Source organism: Loxodonta africana, chromosome 3, assembly GCF_030014295.1.
Source record: "Loxodonta africana isolate mLoxAfr1 chromosome 3, mLoxAfr1.hap2, whole genome shotgun sequence".
In the NCBI taxonomy this organism is placed as follows: Eukaryota; Metazoa; Chordata; class Mammalia; order Proboscidea; family Elephantidae; genus Loxodonta; species Loxodonta africana.
In genome coordinates this window covers 135,152,387-135,167,576 of record NC_087344.1, presented here as the reverse complement: position 1 = coordinate 135,167,576, position 15,190 = coordinate 135,152,387, and the positions used below count along the sequence as shown (strand labels likewise).

The window sequence follows — 15,190 nt, the reverse complement described above, 5'->3', positions numbered from 1 at the left end:
TTCCGTTTGGCTTTTACTATCATAATAGCCTATACTCCAGTTTTCAGGGATTCAGTATTGGGGATCTGCCAGCTGCTGAGTAAATCTATTCCATTATGCATTCTGGAACTGGGGAAATCACTACAGGATGGGTTTGGAGACCCACTGGACACACTGTGTGATAAACCTGAGCTAAGTGTCCAATAATAATCTGGGACACAGATGGCCCTACTCTGATTGGTGAACCACAGCAAAGTTTTGGGTCTCTTGAAATTAGTGTAATTTCAGAGCCAGTATCCAGTAATCCCCCAACAGTCTGATTATTTCCTTTTTCACAATGAACAGTTACTCTCATAAGAGGTCATAGAACACTTTTGGGAAGGCTGGGAGAAAGATTAACAGTATAAATTTTTGTCAGTGTAGTGCTGTCCTTCTTCAAGGTGACCAAGCCTCTGCTATATTCAAGGGATTGTTGATCTATAAACTGGCTCAAGTCTGGGAATTGATTGAGGGACTGTAACTCTCTATTCTGGTGATTCAAGTTAGACTGCAGCTCACTTGACCCAGAAATCCTCTGCTTATACAGATGAAGTAAATATTTAGTAGATTTCCCATCTATTTCATTGGTAGGGGCACCATGACTAAGCAGCAAACGCCATAAGTCCATGCAAGTCAGACTAGGGCTAATTAATGCTTTGGCACTACTGTTCGTTACAGTAACCACACCCACCTTGTCTTTGTCAATCGGTGCCAGCACTTAGCCCCTACCACCACAGGGTCCAACCAGCCCCACTGTAGTTAGGTGTCTTAATTCAGTTTGGGATGTTCTTTTCCTGTGTTTCATACCTCCTCCTGGGTCACACTTTCTACCTCACCTTTTGTGCTTGGTGGGACTTTAGTCTAGAAGCAGTAAAATGGGTGTTGTGGATATGTTCTGAGAATATTCAGCAATGTCTTGTAAGGCATCTGCTTCAGATGATGCCACAGGCAATGACCCAGATGCTGCCCCTGTTGATATCTCAGAAAAATACTCTTCAGACACAGCTGGGTTATTCTCATCAGATGGGGGTGGAGAAGTTAATGGTTTTACTGGGGAGGGTGGATTAGCAGACAAAGATGAAGTAGTCTCTTCAGATGGGAGTTAGAAGGCTGGTTCTGTTGAGTGAGTTGATGGAATTTAAGGGCTCATTGCCCCAACTTCCTGATTATCTGCCCACATGTCGCCATCTCAAGTTTCAGGCTCCAATTTATTCCCAACCAATGCCCCCACTTTAAGTTCAGACACCATTTGAGGTTGGGAATTCAATTGGCATTGTAATTCAGCCATTCTTACTGTAAGATTATGGGTTTATTCTTCAGCAATATCAGCTCTGTTGCTACAAGAAATAAGGTTTTCTTTCAGAGCCTATGTGGTAAAGTTGAGGTCGTTTATGTGGTGCTTGAGCTGTGATTCTGAAGCTCTGAGCTCATCTCTTTCTTTCACTACTTTGTCTTGCTAAAGTAGAACCAACTAATCAGCCTCCTTATACTTCTCATTCTAACAAGATTGTAGAAAAGTATCAAAGATGTGAGCACCAAAGCCTTGCCTCTCAGCAGTACATGATCTATTGGTGGTGATATTTTGTGTATTTCTGTTGCTACCTCACTGCATGGATTAACGGTGCCCTCTCTACTACTAGAAAGAAAATCATCAATATTTTTAAGACTAACAAGACTTGAGAACCAATTTAGAAAACTCATCCTTACAATTTTGTTTGTCTAGAATCACTCTCAGTACCAAATATCTTAGGGTGGGTTCTCTAGAGAAGCAAAACCAGTAAAGTGTGTGTGTGTGAGTGTGCATGTGTATATATGTTAGTATATGTATAAGTATGTATGCATGTATATGTATATATAAAGAGAAGGAGATAAATAGATTTATCTCAAGGGAATGGCTCATGAAATTGTAGAAGCTGGCAAGTACCAAGTCTGTGGGTCAGGTGTCAGACTGGAGGCTTCTCCTGAATCATGCAGCTGCAAGGGGAGACGAGCCCAAGATCAGCAGATCAGACAGCAGTCAGTTGGCTCACAGACCCCAGACTCTGACAAATCCAGGCAGGGGCAGATAAGACGGCAGGCTTCTGGCTCGCAGGCTGCAGGAGCCAATGAATCCTGAGATCAACAAGGATTACAGCAGACTGATGGCTGAAGTATCAGATGTCAGATGATGACAACCTGGATGCACAATTCAGAGTAAGCAAAAGCCCGTGAACTTTACCAGAACATCCATATATACTGGATGCAGGCTACATCCCCGAGGAAACTCCCCTAACAACTGATTGGCTTATCACATCATATCCCATCATGGAGGTGATTACATTATATCACAAAATAGAGTATATCTAAATTCGTATATAACTGCCAAATTACATCATTACATAACTGCTAAACTACATCATTAGATAACTGCCAAACCACTGAGAATCATGGCCCAGCCTAGTTGGTGCATAACTTTAACCATCACAGATCCCTATCTAGAATGGGTGCTTTGTGAGATTAGAGACAGTGCCATGTATTATGGAACTCACAGCACCTGGTAGAATATAAACGCACAACTGGGCATTCTGTGAACACTTAGAACTGGGTACTCCTAAAGCTGGACTAGACATTTATACTCATCTACCCCATCTGATGCCTGAGTCTTCCCCCTTTTGCACCAAGAAGAGATCATCTGTAGAACATCTTTGAAATTCTATTCTCTGAATTCCTATTAAGTGTCAGAGGAATTACAGACAGACTAGGCAGAAGCAAGGGCTCCACAGCTATGGTGCTGTTGTACGCTGGGTTCTCTAAAGAAGCAAAATCAGTAAAGCGTATAAATAAATATATATCTAGTGAGAGAGAGATTTATATCAAGGAAATATCTCACGTGGTTGTAGGAGCTGTAATGTTCCAAGACTATGAGTCAGGATAGAGGCTTCTCCTGATTCACATAGCCACAGGGGCTGGGAAACACAAGATCAGCATGTTGGAGAGCAGGGCTCTTGCTCACAGGCTGTGAAGATCAATGAGTCCCAAGATACTCAGGCAACACCAAGGTAAGCTGCTAGCTCAAGTCCCAAGAACTAGAGTTCAGACAAACAGGAGCCAGCTGCAGGATTCAGAATGAGCAAAAGCCCCTGAGCCCTGCCAGAACATCTGCTTACACTCAATGCAGGCCACATGACCAAGGAAACTCCCCTCTAACTGACTGGCTACATCAGATCCCATAATGGGGGTGATCACATATCAAATTTCAGCAAGGAAGTGACCACAACATCACACAACTGCCAAAATACTCAGAATCATGGCCCAGCCAAGTTGACCCAAATCTTAACCATCACAGGCCCCTTTGATCAAGTAACTGTGTTTTAGTGTGTCTTACACATTTGAGCCTCTGAGATCTCATTTCAGCACTGCATTAAAAAAAGTTTTGAATGCCACAGTCTACCTTATGTCTGAAAATTTCTGAGCATAGGAAATGCTGGTCCTCAGCAAATTAATAAATCATTTTCCTGGCAATATTTGCTCAATTATCTGTCTACCCAATGGTCCTACCAGTTAATACCTTATATAGTATGATACTTAGAAAAAATCAAAATTGGAGAGAAGAAACCTTTTTGTCAGGAAAACATGAAAATTATCTTCTGTAGTAGAAAATGTTAGTCTATTAATGACAACCACCATTCTGACAAAAAAAAAGAAAGCTTAATAATTACAGCAAATTTTTTTTTGAGAAGATCGTATGTGCCGTACATTGTTCTAACCCCTTTACTTGTACTCATGTGTTTAATAACCCTCTGAGGTAGGTAGCGTTGGTATCTTCATTTTACAGATGAGGTAGCCAAGGTAACTGAGACACAGGAAAGTTAGGTAAATTTGCCCAACATTACAAAGCTAGAAGTTAACATTGCTAGTATTCCAACTCAGGCATCCACCTGTATTTCATTTACACATTATTTAAGTGAGAACCCCAGAGACCTAAATTCTTCCACGCACTAGACTACCATCCAATTCCTATAGCCCTCTGGTTGTCTAGTTTTATGCTTTCCTGTAAATTTCTGTTCTTGTCTTTGCACAAATTTGCTCTTCATCCTACCAGTACGGGTTGCCCCACTTCAAGCAGAGATTTAGACTTTGCCATAGCCTGCCCTGCACAGATCTCTCCTTACCCAATCCTTGCAACTGGTCTCTCCTCCTCAAACTGGAGCTCCTCTCTGAGCACGGATTCAATGAGGTCCTTGTATTCTTCACACTCTGAGAACAGACAGACACACCTGCCCCCGTGGAAAGCTGGACCTGACACTGACGATCACTCATAATATTCATAACCCCAAGGCTAATCCCAAGGACAAAAATAACCCCAGTTCCAGGCTCTATGCTGGGTTTCCGTAACTTTATTTCTCATTCTCCCAGCTGTAAGGCATTTAATCACCCCCATTTTAGAGGCAATTAAAGAGAAGCTCAAGGAACCCTGGTGGCACAATGGTTGAGTTCAACTCCTAACCAAAAAGCTGGCCATTCCAAATCTCCCAACCACTCCACGGGAGAAAGATGTGACAATCTGTTTCTATAAAGATTATAGCCTAGGAAACCCTACGGGGCAGTTCTACTCTGTCACCTGGCTTGCTATGAGTTAGAATCGACTTGAAGGCATTTTTTTTTTTTTTTTAAAGAGAAGCTCAGAGACAGGTAAAGTAATTGTTCAATATGATTCAACTGGTATTTGGCAGAATCACAATTCATATCCCCTAAATTCTGACTCTGATACGTGGGCCCCTTTACCAAGCCTTGTGGCCTCTTCAGTAAAACATTCACCTGGGGCATGAAGTAGCTATTTCCTGTAAGCTTGGGAAGGCCCTAAGGACTATAGGACTGATGGTTCTCCTGTGTTGACAGTTTCAATAACACTGTAATATTTGAAAGTTTATCTGGATAAAGCTGTGTAAAAATGCAGTGGGAAAAAAAATACCTGAAAGACTTATCTTCAGATGCTAAAAGGTATTAAGTTAGAATGGGTAGGAAGGAGTATTTCCCATGTGCCAGGCTTTGTTCTAGCAGATTTTCAAGAATTAACTCATATAATTATGCCTGCTACCTGAAAAGGTAGGTACTACTTTTTTTTTTTCACTCTTATTACCATTATAAATGAAGAAACTGAGGCCTAGAGAAGATAACTTGGATTTGAGCCCAGGAAGTTTATCCTTGAGTTACATGCCCTTAATCACTGCACTGCATTACCTCTACACTAAGATCTTAGGTAATATCTTCTTCCCTAGCTTCAGAAATTTTGTCCTACATTTTTATCGGTATTATAATGAATAAAGTGAAGGAAAACAAAAAAACAAAAACATTAGTCTCCCATCTCCCAAAGCTTATCTTTTCACTTCTTTAATAAGTAGTCTTCATTTTTCCTTTTTTGTCTATGACAGTAAGTTGATTAGCAAATTTTATCCTCCATTGATGTGTTGAAAAATAATTGTATGTATTTGAAAGCCAACATTTTAATGTCAGCAAGAATCTTCCTCTAAGATCCCTGACCCTCTTGTTCCCATGTTCCCTTTAGTCAGTATAACTCTATCCCTCTCTCTCATTATTAACAGATTTCCCAGTGGGTTTTCAGATGTGAAAGCTGACTGTGGGGAGGGAGGGGCCAGTCTCTACACCAGCCTCCTGGGACTGGTGGTTTCCTCCACTTGGACTTGTTCTCATTTTGACCATGTGTCTCATAGCCCAGATGCTGGAGGTCCACCTGGCCTTGCTTGCAGTCTGCAAGGTTCATATTCAGAGAGAGAGAGAGTGTCATAGATTCTCTGAGTTTCATGGAGATACTGTCACCAGATTATGAGGACTGGCTTCCTTGAACTTATAGGGGAAAAGAATCTTGCTGCAAACATCTGGACTTCCCTCTGTTTCCTGTTGATGTTCCCATCTCTAGCTTCCCGAGGCTAGCTTGGACTCCCCTCTGTTTCCTGTTGATGTTCCCATGTCTAGCTTCCCGAGGCTAGCTTGGACTTCCCTCTGTTTCCTGTTGATGTTCCCATGTCTAGCTTCCCGAGGCTAGCTTGGACTCCCCTCTGTTTCCTGTTGATGTTCCCATGTCTAGCTTCCTGAGGCTAGCTTGGGAAGACACAGAGTTAAGCTCCTTTGAGGCAGGTATGGTGTACTAGGATCTCTTTCTCCCCAGTGCAGCTGACAAAATGCTTTTTCAGTAAAAGTTTGAATTGAATCCTGAAATATTTAGGTCAACAGTGACGTTACATGTTTGTACACTCTGAAACGGGTTCCTGAGCAAGAAAAGGCAGTTTTCTGGCTGAACTAGGATTTTAGCCTCTGTTCCTCCCTACACTCTCACTGCAAACTTGGGAAAGTTGCTTTACCCCTTTATGCCTCTGTTTTTTCATCCTTTGCAAATTAAGGATAAACTATCCACTTCTACCTCTCTAGGAGTCTGGTCAAGATAAAATTTATTTTGATGAAGGAGAGAGAATGCCTTTAGTTTTTGGAGAGTGTTCAGTTTCTCAGAGGGCAGACAGGCAATCATTCATCATTTTGGTGGCCTTGACCATGTAGGACTTACTGTATTTTTCTGCAGCTGGTTGGCCAGGGTGTAGGCAGTAGCTTCAGATATAAGGAATTTCTCTTTGAGGTCTCTGACCTGCTGTTTGCTTTGTGCTAGCTGGGAGAGCAACTCCTGGTTGATTTCCAGGATATTCCTGTCTGTCCTTTGCCTAGAGCAAGTGGTGAGAGCTAATTCCATGCTGAAGCTTATGGTGGAAAGAGTGGAGCCAGAGCTGGGGAGAAGAAAACCAGACAGATAATAATGACAAGTTAATGGATTATACTAATGGGTGCATATCTTGATGAATTTACTAAAAATCATTGAATTGTACAGCTAAAATGGGTAAATTTTGCAGTATAAAATTATATCCCAAGAAAGTTTTTTAAGTGAAAAAAGTGATTTAAACCAGTCTAATTTTTTTTATATTAAAGGATGTAGATGTGATTTATAACTTTTGGGATAAACGTTGTCAGCATCTCATAACACTTGACAGTCTTGAATCACCAAAACAAGGAGCAAGGTCCAGAGCTCAGAGCCCAAGTCACTGCCTCTAGGTCAGGCTCCGAGTGGAGTGCCAGAAGGAGGACCCAGAGCACCCGGTAACTGTTTGGAGTTGCAATAACAGAATTGGAAGGCGGGGGGTGTCATGGAATCTTAGGTGCCCCTGCCTTCCAGTTGCCTGGGTCATGCTGATACACAAGGCTGCCTGGTCTCATCTGAAGGAGGGGACCACCCTCAGCACCAGTCTCGGTATATGTGTACCCTATTGCTGATACAAAAGACCTGTCTACTTCTAAAATTTAAGCACGTTTTTCATTGTTTATTTTTGCAAATGCATAGAAAACATCAAGGAGTCCATATCTCCTCCAAATTCTTTCATTTTCTTAAAGAATGTCATGGAGTCACTTTTTCTGTTTCATGAAAAGCTTAACGGAAAACTTAAAACTTAAAGACTATCTTGGTGTTCTTGTTTGGTTCTTCTCCAGTCCACCCATCCCCCAACTATTTTAATATTATAAGAACAAAATCCTGAGTGTAATACTCTACGCAGTTTGTGAATACATTATAAGAGTTTTGCCTTGACTAATATTTTTCTTGCTGCATCCTAATGTTACATTGGCTGCTTTTCCCTCAGCAGGGAAGCATGCTGGGTTTTCATTAAACTTAAAGTGAAGTTTCACATCCCTACGTCCTAATCCCGCCCTCCTCTAGTGTGTGAGTTATTTTGTTTTTTAATCTCCATATACACGTTTTGTACTTTTCACTTAAGAATTCCATTCTAGCTCCACAGGGTTTTTTTCCTACTTGTCAAAGTCATTGAAATAGCTCATGCTAGTTGATTACCTCCCACTAGGCTCATGATTCCTTGGACCCCTAAGGTGTACATACATCTTCCTGAATACATGTAGTGGGCATCTATTTTGGGATGGCTTGTAAACTGATGCTATTTTTTATGTTCAGGAGTAGTTTCTGTGGGACACTGACTAGGAGATCTGTTTGGGTTAACCAAAGTCACTGACCTGTGGTTTTCCTGTGTTTGTATTTTCTGACAGGACGTAGTAAAATCAAGATCATGGATCTGTGGTTGTCTGTGGTGATCCACAGCATTCCTGTGCAATGGGGTTTAGTGACATAGTATCTGAGGTTTTAAGGAGAGGCACGGACAGAAAAAACAGAAACTGATTCCCTGACACACCTCCTCACTTTCTAAGTATCCATTCTCCCCTGGTTTCGTGAACCTAAGACTGGGAAGACTGCCTGGAATATTTGTTTCTTCCATCTAGCATCCTGTATTGCCTGCCCATTTGGTGGGCGAGGCCTTTGGAGCCCAGAGAAGAGGGAATGATTTCTGGAGGAGGGAAGTTGTGCAGAGGGGCTACAGACTTCCTGTGGTGGTGGGCCCTATGCTTTGCTGGTCTTGGTAGGATTAAGGACACAGGATAAGTCATAAACAGAGAGCACCATGTACAAGAAAATCAGTTTTCTCACTCCTGTTTTTTGCACATTCCACCAGGCAAATCTTCAGGTCAGGGAATCATTTTTGATGCTTGTGGTTAAATAGCAGTGGGAGCAGTCCATAGCAACCCTTAGCTCTGGAGGTTTGGAAGAGGAGACTCTGGAAAAGGAATGCCTGTGGGCATGTGGTTTGCGCATACCATTTTCATCTACTCTCTTCTTCAGCAGAGCTTGTGTATTTCCCAGATATTATATCACAGCTACCATGTTGGTGGTTTCAGGGCAGTTAATACTTTCTGATGTGGGAGAATTTTGATCTTCACGACTGGGGTAGGTGGTGGGGGTTTCTACTGTCATTTAGTCATCAGTGGCCAAGGATGTTGCTAAACATCCTGCAGTACACAGGAGAACCCCCTCCCCCGACAAGAAGGAATTATCAAATGCAAAATATCAGTAGTGCTGAGTTTGAGAAACTCAATGCTCAGGCCTGAGTGACTAGAAAACATGAATTCCTGACTAATTGGATTTGGGGTCGAAGGAAAACTCTGGAGTCAAAGAGAACTCTTAAGTTTCTTGCCTCAGTATATAAAAGGATGGAGTTGCCACTGACTAAGATGGGAAAACTGCGGGTGCTGTAGGTTTTAGCGGGAACATCTAGCCCAGAACCCGGGGCCTTGTTCAAAAGTGTTTTCTATCCAGGTCATCTCCATTCCTGCATCTGTATGAGTCCTTTCATTAGGTTGGAGATACCTGGGTCTTGGTTCTCAGCCTCCTCTTATCCTGGGGACCATCTATTCTGCCGCCTGCTGGCAAGCTCATCCACTGCCCTGGTTCCCTCAAACATCTCTCCACAAGCTTCTTCTGTGCAAAGCTGTCTCTAGGTCAGTTGTGAGGTGTGGCTAGAATGAGACAACTCATTTCTTGAGTTATGGACAAGGAGATACAGTAGTTTCCTGGTCATCTAGTGGCTAGGATACTGAGGTGGATGACCCTGGGTCAGTTCAGGGTCAGAATCCTTCTTCCATTTCCACACGAAGCAAGTCTTATTTATCCCAGGAGGTCTGGGTGCTCCAAGGACCAGAAGTAGAAGAGCCTCTACACCAAGTCCAAATGCTCCCTGTCAGTGGGGTGAGGGTTGGGGAGAAGTTGGTCAAGAGTAATGGTGAGGCTTTTCTCCGGTCACACTGGTCTTGCTTCATGTTCATATTGACATGGGTAGAAGTGGCTTTAGACACCCACTAAGCCTCTTACCCAGGTTTACACAGCCTTGCAGAGATTCAAATTGCTGTTGGACTACACCCAACTTGCTGCTGTTGCTCCAGGGGCTCACATACTGCTGAGGTCTGAATAGCTGAGTGAGAGGACAAGCCAAGTCATGGAGTTTGTATGTACTCTCCAGGTACGTGGGTCAGCTTAGCATTCTGGACTATGTTTGCAGGTAAATTGATGGCTAGGCTTTTGGAAGAGGTGACTGGATGTGATAAATGCTATGATGGGAGGGAGGTGAGGTCATAGAGACCTGTCCTGTATTTAGATGAGGTCATTCGTGGAAGGTGATATTCAGTGACCCAAGAAAGGCAGCATGTGAAGTATGTGTGAACAGAAAACCATTACCAGTGCCATAAGCAGAAATTATATGTAAAAAGGAAAAAGGGAGTATCAAAACCATGGTATCAGAGCAAAGCCTCACAACTCTACCACTGCTGTGATCATTATCCCCCGTAGCCTCTTCCAGGCACTGCATGCATTTTCTCTTTTGCATTCAGCACTCCCAAGATGGGTTCATATCTGTCTTGTGTCCACTGTAACCCAGGAGGAGAGCGAGCCAGGGAGGCTGAGCGGCCTGAGCCTGCAGAGGCAGCGTGAGAAGTATGGGGAAGAGATGGCGCAGTGGTGGCTGGTCGGGATTCTTTGCTTCAAGGCTGTGTAGTTGGCTATGCTTTGGGTTCCTGTTCGGGTCTGTGGCTTGAATGGTTTTTCCAGGAGTGGATTGCAAGAGTGGCTGCCGGCGGACAGGGGAGAATGGCGACCATGAGAGTGCAGTGAAGAGATAGGAGGGTGCATCGTTCCGGCAGGAGCTCCAGCCATGCGTACTTGTCAGAGGAGACGCCATGATCACGAAGGAAGTTTTCCCAGGCGGTGCTCATCCATTGCACTCAGGACGTGCTGACCCTTGCAATTTCCCCACTTGTGGGAAACTTGACTGCATAATTTGTGGTAGTGGGTACTGTGTTCTCGCTTTCCCTGACATTCTGCGTTTCACCACAGAGCAATGTTGGGATTGCTACTCTTGTAGGTCTTTTCTAAGTTCCTTCTCTACCTGTTTTTCTTTAAGCCCGTCCATCTTCCTGCTGGATATCTGCATGACCTACAAAGTTTTTCCATTGCCAGACTGGAACCGCGGACATTGTGTTTCAGTCTGTTTCTCTTCTCTCTCTTTCCTTTTCCCCTTCCTCTCTCCTTCCATATCTCTTTGGCTCTTAACTGCAGCACCTTCCACTCCTGCCTTGGGAACCCTTCACTTCCACACTCTGACATAGGCATGTGGGTCGGCTGGCCCACCTGCACTTCTCCTGGTTGGAGCCTTTCCAGCCCTGAGCCACGCCCGACCCTCAGCGGGAGAAGCCCGCCTGCCTCCTGCTTCCTGGGGACTCTCTGCTCCCACCTGCAGCGAAGAGGCAGCTCTGGATGCGCACTGGGCCTCAGAAAGGGCAGCGTGGGGTGGCGGTGTGGGGCGGAGTACTGCCCTGGGGAGTCAGTCGTGGGTTTCTTTGGGGTAGGGCCCGTGGTGGGGAGCAGGGAAAGTGGGAAGGGGGCCGCGCTCCTCGGTTGTGCCATCATTGGTGTCCGCCTCGGAATACAAAACTTGTTCAGGTGTAGCTTTCTGAGTTTCTGCTTGTAGCCCCACCTAGGAAATGGGGTCCGCTCCCTTATCTTTTTGTTGTTAGGTTATGATTCTCAGCGACCCTAGGTACGACAGAATGAAACACTACCCAGCCCTGCGACATCCTCACAATCGTTCTTGTGCTTGAACCCATTGTTGCACCGATTGTGTCAATCTATCTCGTTGAGGCTCTTCCTCTTTTTCACTAACCCTCTACTTTATCAAGCAAGATGTCCTTCTCCAGGGACTGGTCCATCCTGATAACACGTCCAATGTGTGTGAGAGGAAGACTTGCCATCCTTGCTTCTAAGGAGGATTCAGGCTATACTTCTTCTGAAAGAGATTGGTTCATTCTTCTGGCAGCCCATGGTATGTTCAATGTTGTTCACCAGTACCACAATTTAAAGGCATCAATTCTTCTGTCTTCTTTATTTAATATTCAGCTTTCCATGCATACAAGGCGATTGAAATTACCAGGGCTTGGATCAGGCACACCTTAGTCCTTAAAGTGACTTCTTGGCTTTTTAACTCTTTTGCAGGAGATTTGCCCAGTGCAATGAGTCTTTTGATTTCTTAACTGCTGCTTCCATGGGCATTGTGTTCCAACAACTGCTTCTAGTCTATGTACAGGTTCCACAAGACCACAATTATGTGTTCTAGAATTCCAATTCCTCTGAATGTTACCCATAAGTTGTTATGTCCTATACAGTTGAATGCCTTTGTATAGACAATAAAACACAGTTTAAACATCTTTCTGGTATTCTCTGTTTTCAGCCAAGATCCACCTGACATAAGCAATGATATCCCTCATTTCACGTTCTTTTCTGAATACAGTTTGAATTTCAGGCAGTTCCCTGTGGATGTATGCTGAAGTCACTGTTGAATGATTTTCAACAAAATTTTACTTGTGCATGATATTAGTTATATTGTTTGATGATTTCTGCATTTGGTTGGATTACCTTTCTTTGGAATGGGCACAAGTATGGATTTCTTCCAGTCAGTTGGCCAAGTGAAGCCTTCCAAATTTCTTGGCATAGATGACTCAGCCCCTCTAGCACTGGATCTGTTTGTTGAAACATTTTAATTGGTATTCCATCAATTCTTGGAGGCTTGTTTTTCACCAATGCCTTCAGTGCAGTTTGAACTTCTTCCTTCAGTACCATCAGTTCTTGATCATGTGCTACCTTCTGAAATGTTAGAAATGTCAACCAATTATTTTTGTTTCAGTGACTCTGTGTATTCTTTTCATCTTCTTTTGATGCTTCCTGCATCAGTTAATGTTTTCCCTGTATAATCCTTCAATATTTCAACTCAAGGCTTCAATTTTCTCTTCATTTCTTTCAGCTTGGGAAATGTCGAGAGTGTTCTCCCCTCTTTTAGTTTTCTAACTCTAGGCCTTTGCTCCTTTCACTATGTCTTTGTTTTATTGAAAGAATACTTTGTCTTACTGAAAGAATAGTAACTTCATATATTCATATATTCTTCATGTACATTTGTCAAGGAACATTTTCCTACATTTAGCTTTGAACCACAGGAAGTTTAGGACAGAGGTCGGACTGAGTGCCTAAGAGTGTGCGCTCTCACCAGCCTGAATGGAAAGAGCATCTAACTCATGTGGTATGAAGGAGAGTCTTCAGAAGGGCAATACCTCAACAGTGTGTCCACATTAGCCTTAGACTAAGGATTTTCTGAACCCACCTAACAAAGCTTAAAAGCCAGCCTAGAAAGAATCAAACTATTTCCAAGTAACTTAACAGCATCCCAGAGCAGAGTCCAAAATTATTTAAAGGATTACATAAAAATATTTTTTTAAATACTTAACATAAAATTCATAATGCCTGGCATCTAATAAAAGTTATTAGGTATGCCAAGAGTGGAGTCCTGGTACCAGATGATATGATCCATAACCATGAGAAAAGTGAGTCAACAGAAATAGACACAGAAATAACCTAGATGATAGAATCAATAGACAAAATATGTGGGCATTATGAACACACTGTGTACGTTCAGAAAAATGGAGGAAAGCATGAACTTGATGAGAGAAATGAAAGACATATATGTATGACTCGAATAAACTCGTAGAATTGAAAAATACACTGGATAATTTTATCAGTTAATTGGGCACTGTAGGAGACACAGCAACATAAATTATTCAAAATGAAAGCCAGAGGGAAAAAAGAATTAAAATGAAAAGAACAGAGTATCAATTGACCTGTGAGAAAACATCAAGTGGCCTAATGTCCATGTAACTGTAGTCCTTGGAAAGAGAGCAGCTGGAGTGACAAAAAAAGTTTGAAGAGCTAACAACAATAGTCCCAAGGGGAATGGTCCTGGCCCCTCCTTGTGGCCGCTGTGGAGACAGCACATAGGGATCTATCTGTACAACTAGAGGAGCCACTGGATACCAAAGAGGATAGCAAAGAGGCTGGTCAAGGGTAGCGACAAGGAAAACTAGGCAATGTGTAGGACCTTAAAATAAGAACTTGTATGACCTATGGACTGAGCTAGCTTGAAGAGTAAGAGCTGAGAGCTGCTCTTCTCCTTAGCATGGAAGATTGCCCAGCTATATCTGAGCCAACACTGAAGGCAACGTTTGGCAAGTTGCTGATGAGGAAGCTGACACTTGCAGAGTTTAAAGGATTTCCTTCGTCTCAGGACTGTTTAGCACTAAACCATGTCCTGTCCTCTCAGTTGTTGATGCTTCAGAGCGTGAGCTATAGAGACAGTTATATGTGGGAGGATCTTCAAGTCTATTAGTCCATCTGCTCAGCTCATGAAAAGGGGGATAATGGTTGCTTGTTTGCTTCAAAATTGCCCCAATAACATTTTTATAATCTTACAGTGAAAGGATTGTAGAATGTGACACAAACCCCAGGATCTTTAAAGAGTGATACATAGGAGTACATCAAAATTTCAATTCAAATAAAAAACATTCTACGTAACAAAGAAATTATTTTTATTTTGTATGTATTTTTATCTAAGTACTATATGCCCAATAGTTTGTTATGAAAAACAGAAGTGTCCTGATCCCTTTCTACATTTCCTGTTCTCCAGAGATAACCACTTTCAACCCATATAACCAATTAGGTGGCTCTCTCTCTCTCTAAAGAAACATTGCTATGCCATGATTTACCAGTTTTCACTCCAGGCCCTGCAGACACCCTGCAAGGGGAAAAGTGCTGTGCATTTGGGTGGATGGGTGTACCACCTGCTGTTCAATACCAAGGGAGCCCACAAGGCACTTCACTTGGCTTCCCTTACGTGCCAACCAACTTAATCCACTTCACCCCTCCACACAGGGAAAGGAAACTTTGCAAGGACAAATGCCAGGCAAGCAGCTTTGAGGTTTATCGGTGGAACCGGGTTCTCGGGTGGGACAGGAAGGTATGGGAGCGATCCTGAGTGAGGAGCCACGGTGGTCCACACCCAGCAACTGACACCACTGCTGTGAACGCCCAGCCCCCCTGCCTTCCACCCCCTACTTCCCCCCTTTTTCTTTCCTATTCTCTTCTCTGTTCTTTCCAGTCTGTCCTCCTTCCTCAGCTATTTTCTGTGGGTTTCTGGGACGTCAGTTGCTGAGGAGGAGATGAGAGGAAAAGGGGACCAGCCGAGGTGGAAAAGGCCAGGAGGAGCAGGGATCTGGAGCAGTCACACTTCTTGCCTCCGGGCCCTAAACCTTCCTAGCTCCTAAATGAAGATCAGAGGCAGGACGAGGGAAGGGGAGTAACAAGTTTCATTCACAATCTAAGGAATTTTTTTTTTTTTAAATCCTTCATCTAGGGTAAATACTA

The 15,190-nt window shown here is 43.2% G+C and overlaps 1 non-coding gene across 1 annotated transcript; it reads left to right on the top strand.

Annotated features, from left to right (window-relative positions):
- The first annotated feature begins 10,601 nt into the window (after window positions 1–10,601).
- Window positions 10,602–10,763, top strand: LOC111751035 (U1 spliceosomal RNA). Its single transcript, XR_002786098.2, has one exon. It is a non-coding gene; the product is annotated as a U1 spliceosomal RNA (small nuclear RNA).
- The last annotated feature ends 4,427 nt before the right edge of the window (window positions 10,764–15,190 follow it).